Here is a 22,542-nt window from a genome sequence, read left to right as displayed (position 1 = left end):
CTTACAAGGTGGGGGCCCCTCTATCGTGGGCGGAGACTGTCCCTCTATTGGCACTGATGCTCTTCAGCTATTTCTGTCTGCTTCTGTAGTTCAACTGAGGTCTTTAACAGGCTGTTTGGAACTCTATTTGATTAGAAACCATGAAAATTAAAAAACAAACCAAAAAAATCACCAGTTCCCAAGATACCATGGAGGAGGTAAGCTGTTGGTAACCAGCTTGGGGTAATGAAAACAATGTGTGCCCTTTATATTCAGCACGCTACTATTGTGCTTTAAAAAAAAAAAAGTATTTATTTAAATTTAATTATTATTTATTTGGCTGCCCTGGGTCTTAGTTGTGGCATGTGGGATCAAGTTCCTTGACCAAGGATTGAACCCAGGCCCCCTGCATTGGACCACCAGGGAAGTCCCTGCTATTGTTTTGTTGTTGTTGTTGCTTGTTTGTTTAAATGTCAGATAATTGCTTTAGAATGTAGTGATGGTTTCTGCCGTACAACAGTGTGAATCAGCTAAGCACACATACATCCCCTCCCTCTTGAGCCACCATTATCCCACCCTTCTAGGTCATCACAGAGCACCACGCTGAGTTCCCTGTGCTACACAACTGCTGCTATTGCGTTTTAATTCATCTCTTACCGACTCCCCCACCCCAGTTAAGCTCAACATCCTGAGTAGAGGCACAGTAACTTCAAGTTTGAGCTGGCCAGTTTGCCACTCTCTTGGATATATATATCCTGCTTACGGGTGACCCCCTGTTCCGGATGCTGTGATTTGATTCTTTTCTACCTCCCTCCAATTTGAAAGAAGATAGTAACAAACCTATATAAGTTTTGTTCTTAGTGCTTTAAGGTATATTTACAAGTTTAATCATGTGGAGCAGGTACAATTATGATTCCTACTGAAAGGTCGGGTATGTTGAGACATGCCTCGGAAAAGTGCCGCCAGGCAAATTCCGGAAGCTGGCTAAATTTCCGGGGACCGACCCCCTGCAGCCTGGTCCAATCAGGTACCAATCCGGAGCCCGTGGACACCAACTGCCGCTGTAGCCCACGCTTTCTTCCTTATATGAAAAGACCTGGCTTGGACGCCGGCCCTGGCTATAAAACCCCTCCCCACCCCTCATAGCTCGCAGACTCCCTTTGTCTCCTCACTCACCCGCCCCTGGGAGTTCTGCCCGAGAGCGACCGCTCAATAAAGGCCTTCATCAACGGTCCTTAGAGGTGGCTTTTTTCCTTGCGCGGTGTTTTTCTAACACCTACTTTACAGAAGAGCGAACTAAGGCACACAGTAATCAAGCAACTCTCCTATGGTTACAAAGCCAGTTGTTGGACAACTGAGTAGTTTGGCTGCAGTAGCCACATTCTTGTCTATTCTACCGTGAATATTCAGGACTGATTTCCTTTAGGATTGACTGGTTTGATCTCCTTGCTGTCCCAGGGACTCTCCAACACTGCATTTCAAAAGCATCAAAGTCACTTGCCAAGATAAATCAAGTGAGTGAAGTGGAGTCGCTCAGTCATGTCCGACTCTTTGCAACCCCAGGGACTGCAGCCTACCAGGCTTCTCTGTCCATGGGATTTTCTAGGCAAGAGTACTGGAGTGGGTTGCCATCAAAGTCACATGCAAAAGCGATTGAAGTTTAAGCTTTCCCCACCTGGGAAACGATGCAGTTCCCGTCTCAAATCAATATTGTGAGAGAGACAACACAATGAGTCAGATAGAATGGCGATATGGGAGCTGGGTGCGGCAGGAAGGAAATTAACTCTTTGTTAAATGCTTTTGTGCATCAGGCCTTGTTCTAGGAAGGAGTTATGGATATTATCTCATCAATCCTAATGCCAAGTCTGAAATATAGGTAGTTTCCAAGCAAGGAAACTGAGGCTTAGAGGGCTTAAGCCTACTTAGACCAGGTCTGTCTACTTCCTGTTGGGAGCTGAGTGTGAGAACATTAATCAGACTCAGTACATAATGGTGTTATTGTCAGAATCTAGATCTCTGGGAAGTTCTGGTGTTCCTTGCACTTAGGCCTGGGAGGGTGAGAGTCAGGGTTCATTTGTGAATTCTGGATCATATGTTCCCTTCCTCCTATAACCAGCTTGTAGGAGCTTTCATGGCTGTCCCTGGTGGTGCAGTGATTAAAAAATCTGCCTGCCAATGTAGGAGACTTGGGTTTGATCCCTAGGTTAGGAAGATTCCCCCAGGAGGGCATGGCAACCCACTCCAGGATTCTTGCCTGGGGAATTCTGTGGACAGAGGAGCCTGGCGGGCTACAGTCCACAGGGTCACAAAAGGGTCAGGACGGCTGAGTGACTAAGCACACACATGTATTCTAGGAGCTTTCATGGGGTCTCTATTAGGGAGCAGGAACTTGGTTGACATCTGGGACCATCCCTAGGATCAGGAGGAGAAGGATGTGCTGGGTCTAGGATTCCAGCTCTTCTCCTGATCAGCACAAGCTGGAAATGTGTGCCAATCCAGGGTGAGAGTTATGAACACTTGTTCTGGGGAGAGAGGATTTGCAGACTGGTCTTGTTTTCTCTAAGGTGCTAGTTTGCCATCATGTGTCCTTCGGAGACCACCTTCAGAGACCACCTTCAGAGACAGAGCTGTAGTTCTGTTCTCAGCCTCTACTGTTTCTGCATAACTTGAATGCGGGTCTTTGTAGCTTCCTCATATGCTGACTTTTGTATGGACTTCTATAAGGGATTTGTATTATTGTCTTGGTACCAGGCACCCCTTCCACTGAGTAGCCGTTGTCCAAGCATTTCATCTTCCCTACCATCTCCTGTAGACCTGCCTCAGGCCCAACTCCCTCGAGGAAGTCTCTCCCATTTGCTCCCTGAGGCCCAGGGTGTCTAAAGAGGCATTGCATGATGCCTTGTGGGATTCCCTAAACCCTGCTCTCACTTTTAGAAACAGTCACTTTACCAAACATTCATCAAATAAACCAGTCTGAGGATGATATGTACTTCTCGTCAGGATCCAGCACAGAAGGACAGGCTTCTACAAGCAAAAGTGATGCCCCAGCATGGAGGCCAGAATGACTGTGTATAAAGTGAGTTGAACACAAGAGACCTAAATGAAAAGGAGTTTGAGGTCAGATCCTAGAAGGCCACAAACGCCACATCAGGACATCTGGACCTTATTTCTCCCTGTGCACAATGGGAAACATTGACCGTTTCTGAATGGGGAAGTAAGATGATTACAAGTCCAACATTTTTAAAGAAGCAATTTTGTCACAAGTTGGTACAATGTCTTCTGGGGTGAGGGCACCCACAGAAATGGGAGAAAGAGTTAGAAGGCTTTAAAAATGCATATACTTTGAGAAAACCTATTTCTAGGGATTTATCACAAAGAAATCATTAAAAAACATGTACAAAAATATAACTTTAAGAATATGCACAGAAGTGCTATTTCAAAAATTATGAATTATAAATAACCTAGTTTTCTAATAAAAAGGTATTAAACTCAGCTTTCCAGATTTTCATTATAAGGGAAAATAATATACAGCCTTTTTAAATGATACTGCATATGTGTATTTATTAGCTTGCTAAAAAGTTAGTATTATACCATTGTTGTTTAGTTGCTAAGTCATGTCTGACTCTTTTGTGACCCCATGGATGTAACCCACCAGGCTCCTCTGTCCATGGGATTTCCCAGGTAAGAGTACTGGAGTGGGTTGTCTTTTCCTCCTTCAGGGGATCTTCCAACCCATGGAACCCACATCTCCTGCATTGACAGGCAGATTCTTTACAACTGAGCTACCAGGGAAGACCTAGTATTATACTGCTAAGTTAAAATAGAATATTAAAAAAATGACCAATAATGTAGTTTATATGTATTATTTGTTTATATGACAAAAAGCTTAAAAGAATATACATTGAATTTAGATTAGTTGAATGAGCACCTATAACTCATGCAAACAAAAGAGACATTTTATAATTGTCAAAGGTAGAGCTTTTAAGGACTTGATTAAAGTGGTAGCTGTGGAAATGGGAAGGAGAAATTGAGGACACTGTGGGTGCAGAATCAGATAACTTGGCAGCTGGATAAGACAGTCAAGTGACTATGAATCATAGTGTCACTGAGAGAAACCAGGTGTCTTGGTCTTAGTACAAAGCCTCCTACATCTTGACTGAGGTTAGTAGGGGTGTTATCAATGACTGGAGCAAGCAAAAATGTCCTGGAGACTGGTTTGGCAACCCAGATCTTAGAGTCCAGTTACTGAATGGATACAAACAAGTCAGTTGTGACATCCATAGTTCCAAGAGTCCATAAATCAACCAAGTCTCTAGAAGGTATTAAGACACTGCCAAGGAGGAAGGATGGCTAAGCCTGGCATTGGATCATGACTTTGGAAATTGGCTAAAATACTGAATAAAAGATACTCTGTCTTCTCTCCACTTTTGAAATTTAGAGGCATGAGCGTCTGAGACCTGGTGTCTTCTGGAAGTGCTTCATCTCTGAAGTATTAAGCTTCAAATCCCATTTTCTTACCGCAACTTTCTACCTTCCCATTTCTGTCACTCTGCCTCAGGGTAGGTCCCTCCAACCCACTGAAATAACCAATATTTTTCAGTTTTTCCTGGTTATTCATGTTATTCCTAGTATGTGTGTAGACATGCAGATATGAATTCTCTTTTCTAAAGCTGTATATATGTGTGTGTGTGTGTGTGTGTGTGTGTGTGTGTGTGTGGTGTGGTCATATAGATATGAATTCTCTTTCCCTTAGGTGCATGGTATACATACATATGTGTGTACAGATGTATAGATATATAGACATACATCTAAATATCAAGTGCTCACTCTGCTTGCCAAATATTGTTCAAAGCAATTTACATGCATTATCTATTTTAATACTCATTGAACCCCTGTGATATAGATGCTATTATTATTCCTATTTCACAGATTAGGAAGTGAAAGTAAAGTGAAAGTCACTCAGTTGTGTCCGACTCTTTGCAACCCCATGGACTGAACAATCCATGGAATTCTCCAGGCCAGAATACTGGAGTGGATAGCCTTTCCCTTCTCCAGGGGATCTTCCCAACCCAGGGATTGAACCCAGGTCTCCAGCATTGCAGGCAGATTCTTTACCAGCTGAGCCTCAAGGGAAAATATCGAATATGAGGGTTCCCTCATAACCCCAACCTCATTAGGTAATTATTTAACAATTATTTAACCCCTCAGTTAGAGGGGTTAAAAGTCTGTAAATTGCCCTAGGCCTTAGAGCTAATAAAGGTAGAACTCAATTGGAGCCCAGGTCTGTCTGACACAACCCTCTTAATTACTACATTTACCTCTGGAAAGATATCTGAAAGATATGCACCACATTGTTAAATAATTACCTAATGAGGTTGGGGTTATGAGGGAACCCTCATATTCGATATTTTCTCCTTTGTTTTGCTTAGATCTCTATCAAAAAATTCCATATTTCTACATTAACATTAATTCCTTCCTTTCTTCACTGCCTCTGGCTAATTTGCTCTCCCAAGTCCTGGCCGAGGTAACTCTCCTCTCTGGCCTAGTTTCTAGTGTGGCAAACATTCCTGGGGAAATTTCATCACCTGACAGACTGACTCCATGACTAAGGAGTGGATTCCAGTCACCTCAGGGCTCAGAAAGCTTCCAACATCCTCAGGCAGATCTCCTGACCCTCCCCCAGATTTTCACTCTCCTCCTTTCTTCTTTCACTCACACTGTTGCCAGGTGTCTTTTCTTTTGTTTTGCATTAACTGTCTTAAAAGTCTACACATATTGTCTTCGTATCCTCATCTCTTTACCTTACTGACCCCCTGCCTTCACTGCTCTATTATACTCAAGTTGATTTAGGGGTTAACAAGACCTTCCTAAATGGGAAATCCCATAGCCCTTGCTTTAGTCCGTTCTGTTTAATCAGTCATGTCAATCACACTTTTAAAACTCCTTTCTCTCTTGACTTCTGTAAAGCTTCTCTCTCCCATTTTCTATCCTCACTTTGACCAACCTCTCATTTTCATTCACCGCCTTCTTTTCCTCCTACCTTCTTCCATGAATGTGATGTTACTGAAAATTTTATCTTCTACCTTGGCTCTGTTTAAACCCTCCGTGCCAATTCCATGCATATTCTCAGTACTTTTATCTCCTAATAAACGACTTCTGTCCAGGTCTCTATATTGAGCTTCAGGCCAGTATAGCTAACCACTCAGAGGTGTGCTGGCTGTCTAGAGGGGACAAAGATCACATTTCGTAGTGTTTGCTGATTCCTATAACGTGAGGTTCTCACTGGGATGATTTCAAGCCATCCATGTGAAATCACTGCAGACAGAGTTGGAAAATGTGCACTCTCTCAAGCAGGGATAAGTTTTAATTTTAAATTTAAGTAACTTAACCTTTTTTTCCTTTTACATTCTGTTATCTTCTAAGGAACTCAAAGATTTCCAAGTTTCCAATTATACACTTTCAGTTTTATTGAATCCCATTGTTCCCTCCAGTTTCATTGTTTTAATCAGGATGGGTTAGTTTCCAGGTCAAGGCACAGCCATCACGCAAGGACTTCCCTCCTCGGCTTATCTGTATCATAGTCTCTTTTCTGTGGACCCTGTGCAGTATGTATGCCTTTCACTTCCACCCCTTTCAAGGAGAAGTAATAACTCACTTCTTAGAAACCTCACAGTCCTGGATGTACCTACATAGGCTGGCCCACTATGGTGTCATTTCCTTAGCCTCCAGGGCTAGTCACCCTTGAAATGGAACCTAACATACAGTCTGCCCTCAATAAGCACTATTTGAAAACACTACTGAGTGAATTATCACTATTTATTCCAATATCTTGATGTAAGACAGAGTCATCAGAGTTAGGAAGCACTGCTATGTTAATGGGAAACGGAAGTAAGAATGAAGAGGTAAGAAATGGCAAAACAGTTCAAAACAGAATCAATTTTTAAACAGAAGTGAATTTTTTTTTCACCACATCAAAACAAAAATAAGGGACTTCCCTGGGGGTCTAGCAACCCACTCCAGTATTCTTGCCTGGAGAATCCCAAGGACAAGGATCCTGGAAGGCTAATGTCCATAGGGTCACACAGAGTTGGACACTACAGACTTAGCATGGCTAGGGGGTGGTTAAGACTTTGCACTTGCACTGCAGGGGCTGAGGGTTCGATCCTGGGCTGCGGAACTAAGATCCTGCATGACTCATAGCATGGCCAAAAAAAATTTTTTTTAATTCTTTGAGCTCTTATATTAAAAACAAAAACAAAACCCTTATCAGACCCACCTTATAATCTGTATGTCTATGTTGACTTGCCATCCTTTTGGAATCTGAGGCTTATTTATTCATTTCACTGGACTAGGGTTGCCAGAAAAAGTATAGGAAGCCTAGTTAAATTTGAATTTCAAATAAACAACACATAATTTTGAGTATAAGTAGGTTTCAAATATTGCATGCAATCGACTTATACTAAAACCTTCTTGTGGTTTGTCCGAAATTCAAATTTAACGGGGTGTCTTGTGTTTCATTTACTGAATCTGGCACCCTTACATTGGAAACCTTCTCAGGACATTAACCTGCTAAATGCTAGTCACTCTAACATCCTCAGAGAGTGTGATCTGATTACAATGAGAGAAGGCGTAGAGCTGGCATTGACCAAAGAAATAAACTATTTCATACTAGGCTTCAAGACTTGCTTTCAAAGCCCACCACCTTTTTAGGTGGGATGATGAATCTTCTGATTCTGTCTTCTAAATCTTCACACAGTCTTAAGGGCAAAGGGAGCAGGTCCTGAGAGACCTCGAGTAGCATATCATGTTCCCTTTTAGATTAATATTCTGGGGCAATTTGTATCACAGGTTATTCCAGAAGTACAGGAAACTGTCATTAGGCTGAAATAGTTTAATTTAAATTTGCATCTATTGTTAGATTTAAATGTCACAGCTTCTTTAAAGATAATACTGTTAGATACCAGTGTGAATGCTTCTCCCATGCCAGGTTCCGTCTTAAGTATTTCATGTATATTTGCATTTCATTTTCACAAGGTGCCTCTGACTAATGTATTTTGATTAGCTCCACTTTACCGATGAGAAAACTGAGAAGCAAAAAGGATAAAGAACATACTCAAATTCATGGCCACTAATAATATTAGCATGAGAAAGGAACTATAATCCATGCCTTCTTATCCAGTGTGTGTGTGTTACATCAATTCAGTAGCGTCGGACTCTTCCACACTATGGAAGGTAGCTGCCAGGCTCCTCTGTCCATGGGATTTTTCAGGCAAGAATACTGAGAGTAGGTTGCCGTTTCTTGTTCCAGGGGATCGTCCAGATCCAGGGACCAAACCCGTCTTATTCCGAGTCCTCCTTAAATAAAAATAAAATAAATTTCATCTACATACCTGTCAACCTTGCCAATAATAATAAAAAAAAAAAAAAACAACAAAGAATTAACTGCTCATGAATTTCAAATTATTTCCTCTGCGTCTCTCACTGAAGCTTTAAATGAATAGTATTAAGTTAGAAAGTGGATTGAGGAGAAAGCATCGGAAAATAAAGGAAGGGATTTCAGTTAAACCCCAAAGAACTGGGATGGCTCCTTTTTACACCGTTTCCCCCAATATCATAAAAGCGCTTACTGAATGCCCTTCACTGTATTTACACGGAGAAATGAAACTAACTCAGGGGCAGGTCTTCCAAGCCGGAGCATCTTCCACATAATTTCTGAGTTGGGGTCCAATGCGGTAATACTACAGACCCGAAGGCGGGATACGCCGGGCATTGCGGATCACAGATGGAAAGAGTAGCCAGGGGTTCAGCGAAATAAACAAGCAGGGAGTTAATGAAATTGAGAAAGGTCTGATCAGAATCGAGGCTGAGAACAGGAAGTGGGGGCACAGCACCCGCCCTACACGTGTGGGTAGGTCCCCGGGGTTGGGGGTGGCGTAGAGGGCTAAGTTAACCCCTGGGTCCAGCTTGCGGACTCCAGGCCCTGGGGCTGTGCGGTGTGCGCGGGGCTCGCCGGTCCCAGCGCCCCGACCGGTGGGAGGCCGGCGGCCACACAGCTCCTCCCCGTCCCTCCTCCCGCGACGCCGGGGCAGGCCAGGGTCGGGGCTACCAGATCGCCCGGCGCTGAACGTGCGCAAAGCCGGAGCGCAGCCCCCCGCCCCGGCGCCCCGCGGCCACGGTGACTGCGGGCGACAGAGCCCGCCGTGCTGGCAGCGAGCAGGCAGCAGGCGGGATCGTACAGCTTTGTCCCGGTTCCCGTGAGCAGTTCACCGCGGCGTCCGGGTGAGGAGGGACCCAGAGCTGGCCGGAGCCCCGAGCGGCCTCGGGCTGCGGGTGGGGTGGGGGTGGGTGGCTGGGATGTTGGGGGATGGGAGGATGGGGTGAATGGGAAAATGGGGGTGCTCGGGAGGCTGGTGCGCTGGGAAGATAGGGATGGGACGATGGGGGTGCTGGAGGTTGGGGGACTGGGACTCAATCCGCACCCACCCCCCAAGCAGGAATTGGACTCGCGGTCCCCGCCGCCCTCCTAGCGGCGCTGGGATCTTTGCGGGGAGGGTGATGGAATTTGAATTCAGTTCTCTCAGACCTTTTTCCCCCGGGGAAGTAACCTCTAAGAATTTGGTGCTAAGAGGGAATTTGGCCGGCCGCGGGATCCCGGAGCACCGGAAGCTTTCTTATCCGTGGGTCATCCGCGTGCTCAAAAGAAACACACACACACCTCCCTCTGGGGAGTGTTGCTCCTTCCGGAGCCCAGTTCTGAGAAGCTGCAGTGAGATCAGAATCAGAAAAACAAGGCGGGCCCGCCTCGACTCCCTCACACACTAGGCACAACTCAAGAGTTCTAGGCTGCGATACCCTGAGAGGCTTATATATATATATATATATATATATATATATATATATGCAGAGAACATTCTCTTCCCCATCACCCCCCTGGAGCCTCTCGTAGACCTTTCTATCTCTGAAAACGACAAGGTCAGGCTTTCATTCAGACCTGTGGTTCCCAGGAAGGTTGCGGAGGTGAGAGGCGGGAGGAGGGAGAGGTGCGTGGCCGCCCTTGAAGGACTAAGCTGATCAGGTTCTAGACGGATTTGTGTTAACAGATCAGTCTTGCAAAAATTACCTTTGACCCCAGTAAGAATGCTGAGCTGGAAGATTGGTCTCTCTGAGTAGGAGCTGGGTGAAATGCTTCAGAGTGTTGACAGTCACGGAAGCCACAGTACGTGGTCTTGGACTAACACCGAACTCGGGGATCTGGGCATTAAGTATTGGCCTGGACCATACAAGGGGAAGAGGGAGGGGCAGGGGGGAGGAGATGGCCTTCTGGCCTCCAGGAGGCACCGGTGAACTGCCAGCATCTTCCGATTTCCTCGCGAAGGGCTTTCTGGTGGACCTACCGAAGCTGGTGAGAGCGCCCCGCACTTGGCCTTTTCTCGCCGTCTCTGCTACTCGTCGTCTCATATCGGCTCTGAATATCTCCCCCATCCTCGGCCATTTGTGCAAGAACTCCTGCCATGGCTGAGGTGATGATGCTTTGCGTGGAAATGGACCCTTCTTACTCAAGCTACTGGGGGTGAAGGACTAGCACAGTTGAGGGGGGCGGTGATTAATTTGGTTCAGCCACTCCTTTTACATGGGCTTCCATGGTGACTCGGTAAAGAATCCAACGGCAATGCAGGAGACCTGGGTTCGATCCCTGGGTTGGGAAGACCCCCTGGAGAAGGGAAAGGATATCCACTCCAGTGTTCTGGCCTGGAGAATTCCATGGACTGTATAGTCCATGGGATCTCTAAGAGTTGACTGAGGGACTTTCACTTCACTTCTTTTACAGCTGAGAAATTCTTCCTGAGGTATGAAAGGGTTTGCTCAGCATCTGGAGGAGTTTCTAGCTAGCAGAACTCTGGGCAGCTGGTTCCTCATTTAGCTTCCACTGTGTATCTGTACCTTTTAAACTTCAGTGGTGAGGAGTACGGTTTCCGGCACCCAGTTAGGCTTGTGATCCGATACCATTTGCCACCCTCTTTGAGACTCTCAGCGTTGAGCATCAAGGAAAGAGCTACCTAGGTACCTGGCCAACTGGAGTGAGCCCTGAGAATGCCAGCTGGTGTTAGGGATCCGTATCCTTACCCTGACACCTTAGAAAATGGATATTTCCTGGAAACGAAGATCATCCTGAGGTTATTTATCCCTTGGTTCATCTTAAGCCTGAAATTTTTTTCAAGACTCTTTTGATAACTGAGGGCGGACTTCCTGAGACATTGAGAAATTTCCATAAACGTGATACATTGAGGACAAAGTAACGAGTGAAGAGAAGCTGAAGGGGAACATTTAGCTCTAAAATCATACTGTTCCAGAATTTCCAGATTTTTTTTTGTTTTTGCTTTCACTGAAAAAGCAACTCTTTTTCTTATTTAGAAAGGCTAATCATATCCATTTGTCAGTATTTTCAGCATTAAGGAAACTAGTTTAAAAACATAAAAATGTAAGTACACTCAGCAGTAATTGCTATGAAACGGTTGTGAACAGGCAGAAAATGTAGGCTTTCCTTTTAGCAGAATTTCCAGAATTTTGAGGAAGCTTTGTAGTTTGAAGAGACAGGCCATGGATTCTTACTGCCTTTCTCTATGAAGCCAAGCACCTGTTCAGAGTCCTGTCCTTTGCTCCCTGTTACAGGAATGACTCATAACACACTAATAGACACAGTCTAACAGTCTAGTATATATAAGCTTATAGTTTAAAAAATAAACATAGCAGTTGAGGAGAAAGAAAAACTCTGCTATCTAATTAGGTATCAACTGAATTAAGTGGGCCAGTTGACTCCTAGTACAAAATTCATTCATTCCTTCATTGACTTCAAGAAATCTTTATTGAGCACCAACAAAATGTCAGGCACAGTGAGTATAGCAGTGTGGTTTCTCTTCTCATGGAGTTCACTTTCTAGAACCATGGGATGAGCAAGGTCAGTTTGGAAAGGACTAGATGTTTTAAAGCAAAGGGGGGAAAATGCTGTAATAGAGTACTGGGGTGTGTATGTGCATGTGTGTGTGTGTGTGTGTGTGAGAGAGAGATGGGCTTCTTGATTGGGTTTTAAGAAGAGATGGTTTTAGGATGAGCCTCCAGAAGATGGACAGGCAGTTCTGGTGGAGAGAACCACAGGCACATGGGGATGGGAACTAGCTTGATTTGGTCCAGGCATGGCTGAGGGCAGGGAGTCTGCAGAAGGGAAGGAGGACGGTGGCTGAGGCATGAGGCTGAATCCAGGTCAGGCAGAGATTTGGAGGCTGAGGTAAGCAATCCGGACTTTGTTTCAAGTGCAGTGGGTAGCCCAGAGCCGAGGCAAGACTTGATAGATTCACATTTTTCTTAAGAGTTCCTCTGGGTGCTCTGTGGAGGATGGATAATAGGAGGAGAAGAGGAGAGGTGATGAAACTATCTCCAGGTATATTAATTATGGAGATTTACCAGAGTGTGGGAGCAGTCTGTGTTTTGGGGCAGAATGGGAAGTCACTTCATGTTTCTGTCTCAAATTTCCCATCTGCATAGTGAGATGACATTGTTATGTCTGGTCCACTCATCTTGCAAAAACAAATAAGCTAATGAATATGCTCTTTAAAGTAAAGCAGTCCTATTTGCAAAGCAGAAATAGAGACACAGACATAGATAACAGCTATATGGATACCAAGTGGATAAGGGGGCGAGTGTGAGGAATTGGGAGGTTGGAGTTGACACTATACACTATTGATACTGTGTGTAAAACAGATGACTAGTGAGAAGCTACTGCATAGCACAGGGGACTGTACTCAGTGCACTGTGGTGACCTGAATAGTAAGCAAGTCCAAAAGGGAGAGGATATACGTACAAGTGGGTTTCCCTGATGGCTCAGCAGGGAAAAAATCTGCTTGCAATGCAGGAGACACAGGAGATGCGGATTCGATCCCTGGGTCAGGAAGAGCGCCTGAAGGAGGAAGTGGCAACCCACTCCAGTCTTCTTGCCATGGTCAGGAGCCTGGTGGCTTTAGCCTGGTGGGTTACAGTCCAAAAGGTTGCAAAGACTTGGATGCGAGTAAGCACAAGCACCTGTGTATAAGTACGGCTGATTCATTTTACTGTACAGTAGGAACTAACACAACATTGTAAAGCAATTGTACTCCAAAAAAAATTTAAAAATGAAGCTATGTCAGATTTTGTTACTATTCTGATATGCTAATATTATGCTACTTTGAATTCCCTGTGCTTCGTTTGCCAAAATTTTATACCAGTTTCAATGTCTTTTTCTTTATTCTTTTCAAGAAATATAATCTACTAAACATAAAAAATATTTTGCTCTGCTCAGGGTGTTGAAAAACCTAAACCAAGAATTACTAATAAAAAAAAAAAAAGAATTACTAATGAAACATACCATCATAGAAGGCAGGGAAATTAATGCTAACATAATAGCCAGTTTACTGTTTAAATATACCCCATCAAAAATTTTAATGTGGGATAAAAGGTAGTTTATTAAACTGATGTTCAACATAAACTAAAATTCAGAAATGAGCGATGATGGTCAAAAGGCACAAACATCCAGTTATAAAATATATAAGCCCTGGGGATATCACATATAGCATGATGACTATAGTTAAAAATACTGTTTTGTATAGCCAGCTTACTTTTTTATTTAATTATTTTTTATTGGAGTATTGTTGCTTTATTTATTTATTTTAGCCAGCTTACTTTTAAAACTTTAATGGGATCAGATAAAATTCAGAATAGAAGCTAGACATGGAAACTATTTTTTTTTTTTTAATTTAGCAGATTTGTCTTTGTGCTGGATATGGCTGGGTACAGATATGTGTGTGTGCAAAGATTTGTTGACAACTGAAAACCTATACATGACAGCAGAATTTCTGGAGGGAGCTGGGAACCAGGGTTGAATAGGATTATTTCCCTTAGCGAAGCGTCCTCTCCCAGAGGAAACTCTTGAATTTTCCCTAGTTGATCACTGGCTCAGTTTCTGGGGGCCAGGCAAGAGTTTCAAAGTTATTTACCAACTACGGTAGGCCTGACCTTCTCAGCAGCCAGACAGCTGAGAAAATTTGTTTCTCTTCCCTGCCTCATTTTGACATGTAGCATACTAGAAGAAAAGGTGTCTGTTAGAGGGAAATAGAAGCCTTTCCTCATTTACATCTTGTGCAATGCAGTTCTTAGTGACTTGTGGTTCCCCAGTTAGCTTTCCTTTGCCAGACCTTATTAATTATTTATTGGTCGGCTCATCTGAATATCAGCTTGAAGTGGCCAGACTGGTGATTCAAATTGCAGACAAGATGTGACTGTAATTCTAGAATCTATACGCTTTCTCTCCTGCCTTATTTACTGTCAGAGTCCCTTAGGGTTGAGGGTGGTTAGGGCATCTTTAAGGAAGTTGTTACAGTTTCTCCCAGAGGCCACAGCATCTTCTGTTTAACTTATATCATGCTCTGAAATATTGGATTAGGTGCTCTTCTTTAAAAATCAATAGGTTTCATATACAAATATGGTTTTCTGGCTTTAATTGGAAAAAAAAATGAAGATCTGGTAACTTGAAGAGCTCATTCCAACATGACAGCAACCAACTGGGATAGACTTGGACCCTTTCAGATGGTCCCATCTACTGCAGCCTCCACCACTATTTTTTCTATTACACAGGGTCTGTTAAGCTCATTTAAGTTACCTAACTGGGAGCCCTAGGGTTAGGGTTATCTAGTTTGGCCCGTCCAGTTCACATTCACCCTTATCCAATGCAGGAATTCCTTCTCCAGCATGCTTGATGGTGTTCCGCAGATGTGCGTTTAAACTGCTCCTGTGATAGAGAGAATGTGGTAGTTGTCAAAGAGCTCCAGCTGACAGAGGTCTACAGTCTGGGTCCATGTAGGACTCATCCCTTTTCCATAGAACTGTAGCTGTCATGTGCCATCTGGGTTTCCCCCAGCGTAAACATCCCTGTTTCCTTCAACAGCTCCTCATGTGATTTGCTGCCTTGTTCCCCCATCTGTCTGGTTATTGCTGGGTTGTTGTCCCTTTCAGTAAACTTTCATTTGTCAAAGCCTTTAAAGCTCTACTATTTCAATGAGATATGGTTTAACTGGCATGGAATGCACCAGAATGCTCCCAATATGGCCTCCAACGGCCCAGAGATCTTAGATAACTTAACCATTTGTGATTTGAAAGCCACAGACAGCAGCAAACATCTGGATATTTGCAAAGTGGAGGCAAATGAGCTCCCGTGTTCTAAATATGAGTAGAATCAACGAAATTGGTTCCACAATAGGGAACTGCTGTTGCTTCTTCTTCTTTTTTTTTTTTTTTGGCCATATCTCTTTTCTTAGGTTGTGAAATGATTGCACAAGAGTTGTATCAGCTGTGCCCAGGACAAGAGGCTTTAGATTTTTCTGCAGAAGTCACTTGCTTATTACACATTTGGGATAATGTCCATATTAAGTTTTGATCCCATTAGCTAATATGGTAGAAATAAAACAAATTAATGGAGCAGGTATTGCATTTTCTCTTTCCTAGTTTCAATAATAATAAGTATAAAGTAGGAAATGTTTGCTGGTGCTTTTAAATGGAATCATACATCTTTGATAAAGGTGAAAACTCAGAGTCTAATTACACCCAAGGACCCCTACCTTTTTCAGCATCCCAGCATGGGACCAGTTAACTCGGTTAGAATCCTTTTTATGGTAGAGAGCTGTCTCTACATTGTGAGGAATACATCATAAATGACCTGATGATGTTAAAAGTTCTTCCTTGTATTGACCAGGCATCTACCTTCCTATAGCCTGTCTCAGAATGGAATAAATATGTCTTTATTATTAAAGAATATGGTTTATTATTGAAGGATACAGCTTCACCCACATCCTTTTATACCAAGGTCCTTCTATCTCAGCATTATTTGCATTTTGAGCTATAAATGGTGTTGTGGGTCTGTCCTGTGTATTGTAAGATGTTTAGCATCATTCCTGGTCTCTGCCCTCCAGATGCCAGTAATCATCACCTCCCAGTCATTACAACCAAAAATGTCTCCAGACACTGCCAAATGTCCCCTGGGGAATAAAGTTGCCCTGGTTGAGAACTGCTGCTATAGTCTGATGTTCAAGCTGCCTTTAGCCTGTTTCAGAATGGAGTAAATATTTTTTTTTTATCAAACAAGGGTATAGTTGCTTAAAATGTCACTTATAGAAAAATAACTGAATATAATCCCATCTATGGTATTCCTTTACTGTTTGACCTCTGTAGGGTTTCCATGTGTGTTGATTCTTCTAGAGTTGGAATAAATGAAGTGGCATACCATTTTTAGGATTTTACTTCCCTGTGTATAAGATTTGTGTGTTGTGTGTATCTCAGAAATGTAGTGAAAAGATCAAAGGATATGGACAGTTGAAGTCTTGCCAGATTACCATCCAATAATCAGGATGCCTTTTATACCCCCATCAGAACCGCTGGTTTTGCTTTGGTAAATTTGGCACTGTTAAGGAATGAATAAGTCCTGTGTTCCCAGCCTTTTGTTTACTAGTTATTACTGTCTGTCCAGTTATATCTTTCTCAAAGAAAAGATTATATTGGCTGGTGGTGGTGGTAGTGGATTTTCATACATTGGATTGTGAAGACTGTGTGTCATCTTGTATTCCCTGTTGTAAATGTGCAAAGTCAATATTAGACTTCTCAGGGTCCTAGTTCGTCAATGTAAATACATTTCTAGCTAAGCTGTATCCCATAGTTGAGAAAAAGGCACTTTTCTGTGAAAAGAGGACTGGGAGAAATAAAAGACTTTTTATGAATTATTCCTCTGTGTTCAGATACGAGAGCCTTATGGTCATCCTCCCAAAGGTCTTAATGACCATCAGAAGATAAAAAGAAGCCAGTGTCCCAGCAAACCAGTGACTTAGAGCCAATTACAGTAGTTCTTTGTTTGGAAAAGCAAGAAGCGCTGTTTTCCTTTTAGCAACATGGGGAGCGTTTGGTCATATTTACCTAAATTGTGTGATACCTCCACAGAAGATGGGTGGCTTCTTATTAAAAAAATCACATAAAAGAATAAAACAGCTTACTTTAAGAAATAAAGCTAGAGAAGTGAATCAGAAACCAGAGGAACATTGTTAAGGACCTCCCCCACCAAGTACATAGAACTATGAGAAATTTAAAAAGATGAAGGATACCGGACCTTTAGTGGGAGCAGCTTCATTCCATTTGAGGGAAAATGGACAAGAACCCCTACATGGGGTTTCATGTCCTTATGGTTGCTTAGTACTCAGCACGTAGTGCTCTGTAGATGTTTGAATGGGTGGATGGTTGAATGGGTGGTCTGGTGGATAGGCTGTTGTGGTAAAGTCAGCACTGTCAGAGGTGAACACACAGTCCAGTGGGCATTGTGGGAAGGGGTAGGGCTTCTGGGCAAGGGTATCATGGGAAGATCCCCAACTAGATTACTTGGAGAATAAGATGAAAAGCAAATGAGGTGATGCATACATATCACATATGAATTCATTGATGAAGAATTCACATATCTTTGTAAATCTAAAGCAGCACATACACTGAATACTTAGATACACCCGTCTGCTTAGCAAGAGGGCTCAGAGTAATAGTTATTTGTCTTAAAGTAGATGGCTTCCCTGGTAGCTCAGACAGTAAAGAATCTGCCTGCAGTGCTGGAGACCTGGGTCCAATTTCTGGGTCAGAAAGATCCCCTGGAGAAGGCAATAGCTACCCACTCCAGTATTCTTGCCTGTAGAATTCCATGGACAGAGTGGTGGGCTACAGTCCACGGGGTCACAAAGAGTCAGACATGACTGAGCACGCACACACACACATGCAGATGGTTTTCAACACTGTTTCTAAGTGTGTGGTTTTGTCTCATCTCCTAGGTAAGACAGGCCCATGCCTGTGCCCATTTGCCCATTATGTAGCCCAGGGTTCTCAACTGGGGGCAGTTCCTCCCCACCGCAGAAGTCACTTGGCAATGTTTGGAGACATTTTTGCTTATCACAAGTAAAGGGAAGGGGCGCTACCTTTGGCATCTGGTGAGTAGAGGTCAGGGATGCTGCTAAACATCCTACGATACACAGAACAGACCCCATTCCCAGGAATTACCTGGTCCCAAGTGTCAATGATGGGCTTCCCGGTGGCTCAGTGATAAAGAATCTGCCTGCAATTCAGGAGATATGAATTCAATCCTTGGGTCGGGAAGATACTCTGGAGGAGGGTGTGGCAACCCTCTCCAGTATTCTTGCCTGGAGAATCCCATGTACTGAGGAGCCTGGCCGGCCATAGTCTATAGGGTTGCAAAGAGTTGGACACAACTGAAGTGACTGAGCACGCACGCATGCACACACAAGTGTCAGTGATGCAGAGGATGAGAAACCTGACGGAACCAGAGCCTGCAGCACTGATGCTGTGTTGACAGCTTGGCAGGACAGTTACCGGCTTTCGGATCACTGGGCTCTCCTAGGTAATCTCGAGAATCTAATCTACTTTGCTTCCAGTGAAGCTAATCTTGTTTCTGGGGAAGAAGGGAAAAGGGCACTCTGCCGGCCTGATGGTTGAGCTTTTTGCTGGCATTTTCTCACTTCATCAACCCTACAAGATAAGGTGGTTTCTTTCATTTCAATGATTAGGTGATTTAGGTTCCAGATACCCAATGACTGACCCGGAGTTGATCCTTCTGATTGCAAACTCAGGCCCTTCCCATTGCCCAGGGGAATTTCCTGGGCAGATCTCCAGTTCAGATCTCCACAGGATCCACATTCTTCACTCCTCACCTACAGGACAGGTCTCACTGCTGCTGCAAATCTGATGACTGGGTGGTCAGGGAACAAGATCTTCTGTTCTTAAAGTGGCCACTAATTTACTGTGTTGTTCCTGGCAAGTTGCTTCCCTTCTCTGGGCCTCAGTTTCTTTGTTTATAAAACAACAGAATTGGACTAAATATGGTCTCCTAACTTCACCTGAACCAGGGTAGATTACCTCGATCTTCATCTAGATCACAAAACTGGGCACACTTTTTAACATTTTTAGACATTTTACATTTTTGTCTGTTCAATGAGGCAGATGGGATGGGATCTTAGTTCCCTGACCAGGGATTATACCTACTACATCCCCTGCAGGGGAAGCCCGGAGTCTTAATCATCGAACCACTGGGAAAGTCCCAAACTGGACACACTATTTGTTTTTTTTTTTTTGGCTCTTTGTTGCAATGCGTGGTCTGCGTAATTGTGGCGTGCAGGCTTAGTTGCTCCGAAACATGTGGGATCTGAGTCCCGTGACCGGGATCAAACCCGAGTCCCCTGCAATGGAAGATGGATTCTTAACCACTGGACCACCAGGGAAGTCCCTGTTTTTTTTACGGGGCATTCTTTGAAGCATGTTTGTCATCCTACACCTCATCCCCACTCTGTACCCATGCAGGAACACACACACTCGTATTCCACACACTGGGACTCCCTTAAAAGCCTAGTACAATGACTGGCTCACGGGTCCTAATTTGAAATTTTGAAAAACCTACTCCAGTTTTTTAAACTGAAACTAAAGCATACCTTTCTTCTAAAATTAGTGCTCTAAAGCGAAGTCTCCAATCTAACATTATCCCTAAATTGGACCTAAAATATCTAAGGAAGTGGAAGTGTTAATTGCTCAGTCATGTCTGAATCTTTGCAACCCCATGGAGTGTAGCCTGCCAGGCTCCTCTGTCCATGGAATTCTCCAGGCAAGAATACTGGAGTGGGTTGCCATTCCCTTCTCCAGGGGATCTTCCCAACCAGAGACTGAACCCGGATTCTTTACTGTCTGAGCCACCGGGGAAGCCCAACATATCTAAAAATATAGCTTATTTCTGGCAGGAAGCAATCGATTTAGATTTAGTTACTCAAGGAAAGAGCTAGGGTTTTGTTTCCTTTCCTTTTTTTTTCGTACTCAAGTGATTCTTGTTCACTGTTGACAGATTAGAAAAGCACATGTGAAAAAGGGAAACTAAAATCACCTGTAATCTTGCCACTTAAATGTAACCATTGAGAATATTCTGGCTTTATACTCATCTAGACTTTTATTTTTCCTATTTATGTATAAATGTGCATATTTAAGTAAAAAGTAGAGCCTATATACTGATTATTTTTTTCTCACATGCCTCAGAGGGAGGGACTTGGTAGTGAAGTCACTGAAACCTACCAGTCAGTACAAGAGTAAGCCAATCTCTCCAAGCCTCAGTGGGTTTTGTTTGTTTTTATTTTTAAATTTTATTGAAATATAGCTTATTGACAATGTTGTGTTAATTCCTGTTATACAGCAAAGTGACTCAATTATATAATCTTTTTCATATTCTTTTCCCTTATGGTTTATCACAGGCTACTGAATATAGTTCCCTGGGCTAGGGACTATAGGGCTATAGTTCCCTAGGACCTTGTTGTTTATCCATCCTGTCTATAGAAGTTTGCATCTGCTAATCCCAGACTCCTAATCCTTCCCTCTCCCACCCTGCTTGGCAACCACATGTCTATTCTGTATGTTTGTGAGCCTGTTTCTGTTTCATAGATGAGTTCATTTGTGTCATATTTTGGATTCCACATTTAAGTGATAGCGTATGATATTTATCTTTCTCTTTATAATTTACTTTGCTTAGTATGATCATCTAGAGATCATCTAGGTCCATCCATGTTGCTGCAAATGCAAGCCTCTGTGTTTTATCTGTAAAACGGAGGTAATAATACCCACCTAACTACTCCTGGGAGAAGGCAATAGCACCCCACTCCAGTACTCTTTTGCCTGGAAAATCCCATGGACGGAGGAACCTGGTGGGCTGCAGTCCATGGGGTTGCTAGGAGTCAGACATGACTGAGCGACTTCCCTTTCACTTTTCACTTTCGTGCATTGGAGAAGGAAATGGCAACCCACTCCAGTGTTCTTGCTGGAAAATCCCAGGGGTGGGGGAGCCTGGTGGGCTGCCGTCTATGGGGTCACACAGCGTCGGATACGGCTGAAGCGACTTAGCAGCAGCAGCAACTCTACTCCTTATTGTGAGGACTAGACATTACGTAAATTACCCAGCTATCTAGCGCTGGCCTGCAGTAGATGCTAAGTAAAAGATAATTAGTTAGGCCTCATATCACCTTCTTTTTATTTCTTAACCAAACCAATAATCAAGATTTGGATTCAGAAGGCCTGAATTGCAATCAAAACATTTCTTTGTCTTTAAGAGTTTAAGCCTAATATTAAAGCCAATCAAAAACCAAAATCACCAAGGTGAGATGCAAGAAAACCAATCCCAAGTCTCTTCTCAGACACCTAGGACACTTTAATCAGGAGTGTTTGTTCACTCTTCGGGAATCTAAGCCTCATCAAGTCCCCTTACTGGTCCAAGTAGCTCTGAATCAGCTTTTTATAAAATGTAAAACTGATGCAAAATAAATATCAAAATCTTTTTTTTTTTTTCCTGGTTGTTTTTCTTTAATTCTGCCAAACAAAATCTTTTTTATTACTTAGTTGGCCTTGGGCACAGCATCAGTGATTCAGTTTCAGAAGGACTTCTCATCCAAAATTGCCTGTTTCACTATTAAACCTCCTGAGAGAGGGCTGACTTCTACTTCCCTGAAGCTAGAGGGGAAAATGTTTCAGAAGAGAATAGTTGTCCCATTTTTATTTTAAATTCTAAGAAGAGGTAGCATTCTTAGAACAGAGATGGTTCTAACTGTATGGTTTGGGATGTAACTTCTGTGTTTAAGGGAGGAGATGGGTAATAATAATACTTAAGGATGGGGGGTGGGATGAAACCTCAGAGCAAATAACACAGAAGTTACATCCCAAACCATACTTGATTCAGACCCAGGCAATTGGGATGTAGGCACTAAAGTCTAAGTGGCCAGGCCCCGCACACTTTGTGTACAGTATTGGAAACCTAGTGCTGAAGCGTCTGTGAATGGGTTTCTCAGTTTTCTGATGGCCCAAACCAAAAGAAGACAGTATCCTTCATTCTCCTTCAAGAAGCATTTAGGAGTGTTTGCTATATATAGCCTGGGCCCTTCGTTAAGAATCAATAATAGAAAGACAAATGGGACCGTTCCTTGCTTTGGAGGAGCTCACGGGTTACTGGGGTAAGCAATTCTGCACGCTGTACAACAGAGCATCACAGTAGAGGGCAGATAGTACCCCGATGGAGGCATGGCCTGAATGTGCTGGGCCGAAAGGGTACGTACGGCCTTCTGTGCTGCCCGTGGCTCCGCCTCCTGACTGTGCCCAGATGGGTGAGCTCTGCTTGCTGAGCTGGGAACTGTCTTCTCCTTTTGCGCCCCGGAGGAACCAGGTCAGAGATCACCTCCTTTCCTGGCCCTGGGAAACTTTGGTGATGGTTGGTAATGGCTTTGTGTAGTCTACTGGGAAGATCTCATTGAGAAGGTAACATGGAAGCCAAAACCTAGGAGTGAGGGAGCCGGTTATTTGGGTATCAGAGCAGAGAGCCTTCCTGGAAGTGGGACACAGGTTCAGATTCCAAGGAGGAGTGGATGCCTGGATGACTGGAATGTTTGCTGGATGGCAAAGGAGGTGTGTGGTTGCAGCGGGTGTGTG

At 43.5% G+C, this 22,542-nt stretch overlaps 1 protein-coding gene across 2 annotated transcripts in view; it reads left to right on the top strand.

Moving 5' to 3' along the window:
* The first annotated feature begins 8,973 nt into the window (after positions 1 to 8,973).
* Positions 8,974 to 22,542, top strand: part of PLA2G7 (phospholipase A2 group VII) — a 34,284-nt gene continuing 20,715 nt past the window's right edge. Inside the window, exon 1 of one of the 2 annotated variants that reach the window (XM_043907661.1) lies at positions 8,974 to 9,258. The gene's annotated coding sequence lies outside the window, so the exon portion shown is untranslated. The remainder of the gene's footprint in view (positions 9,259 to 22,542) is intronic. The other variant, XM_043907663.1, reaches the window with a different exon arrangement.

This window comes from Cervus elaphus, chromosome 7 (assembly GCF_910594005.1).
Source record: "Cervus elaphus chromosome 7, mCerEla1.1, whole genome shotgun sequence".
Taxonomy (NCBI): domain Eukaryota; kingdom Metazoa; phylum Chordata; class Mammalia; order Artiodactyla; family Cervidae; genus Cervus; species Cervus elaphus.
This window is presented reverse-complemented; position numbering and strand designations above follow the sequence as displayed.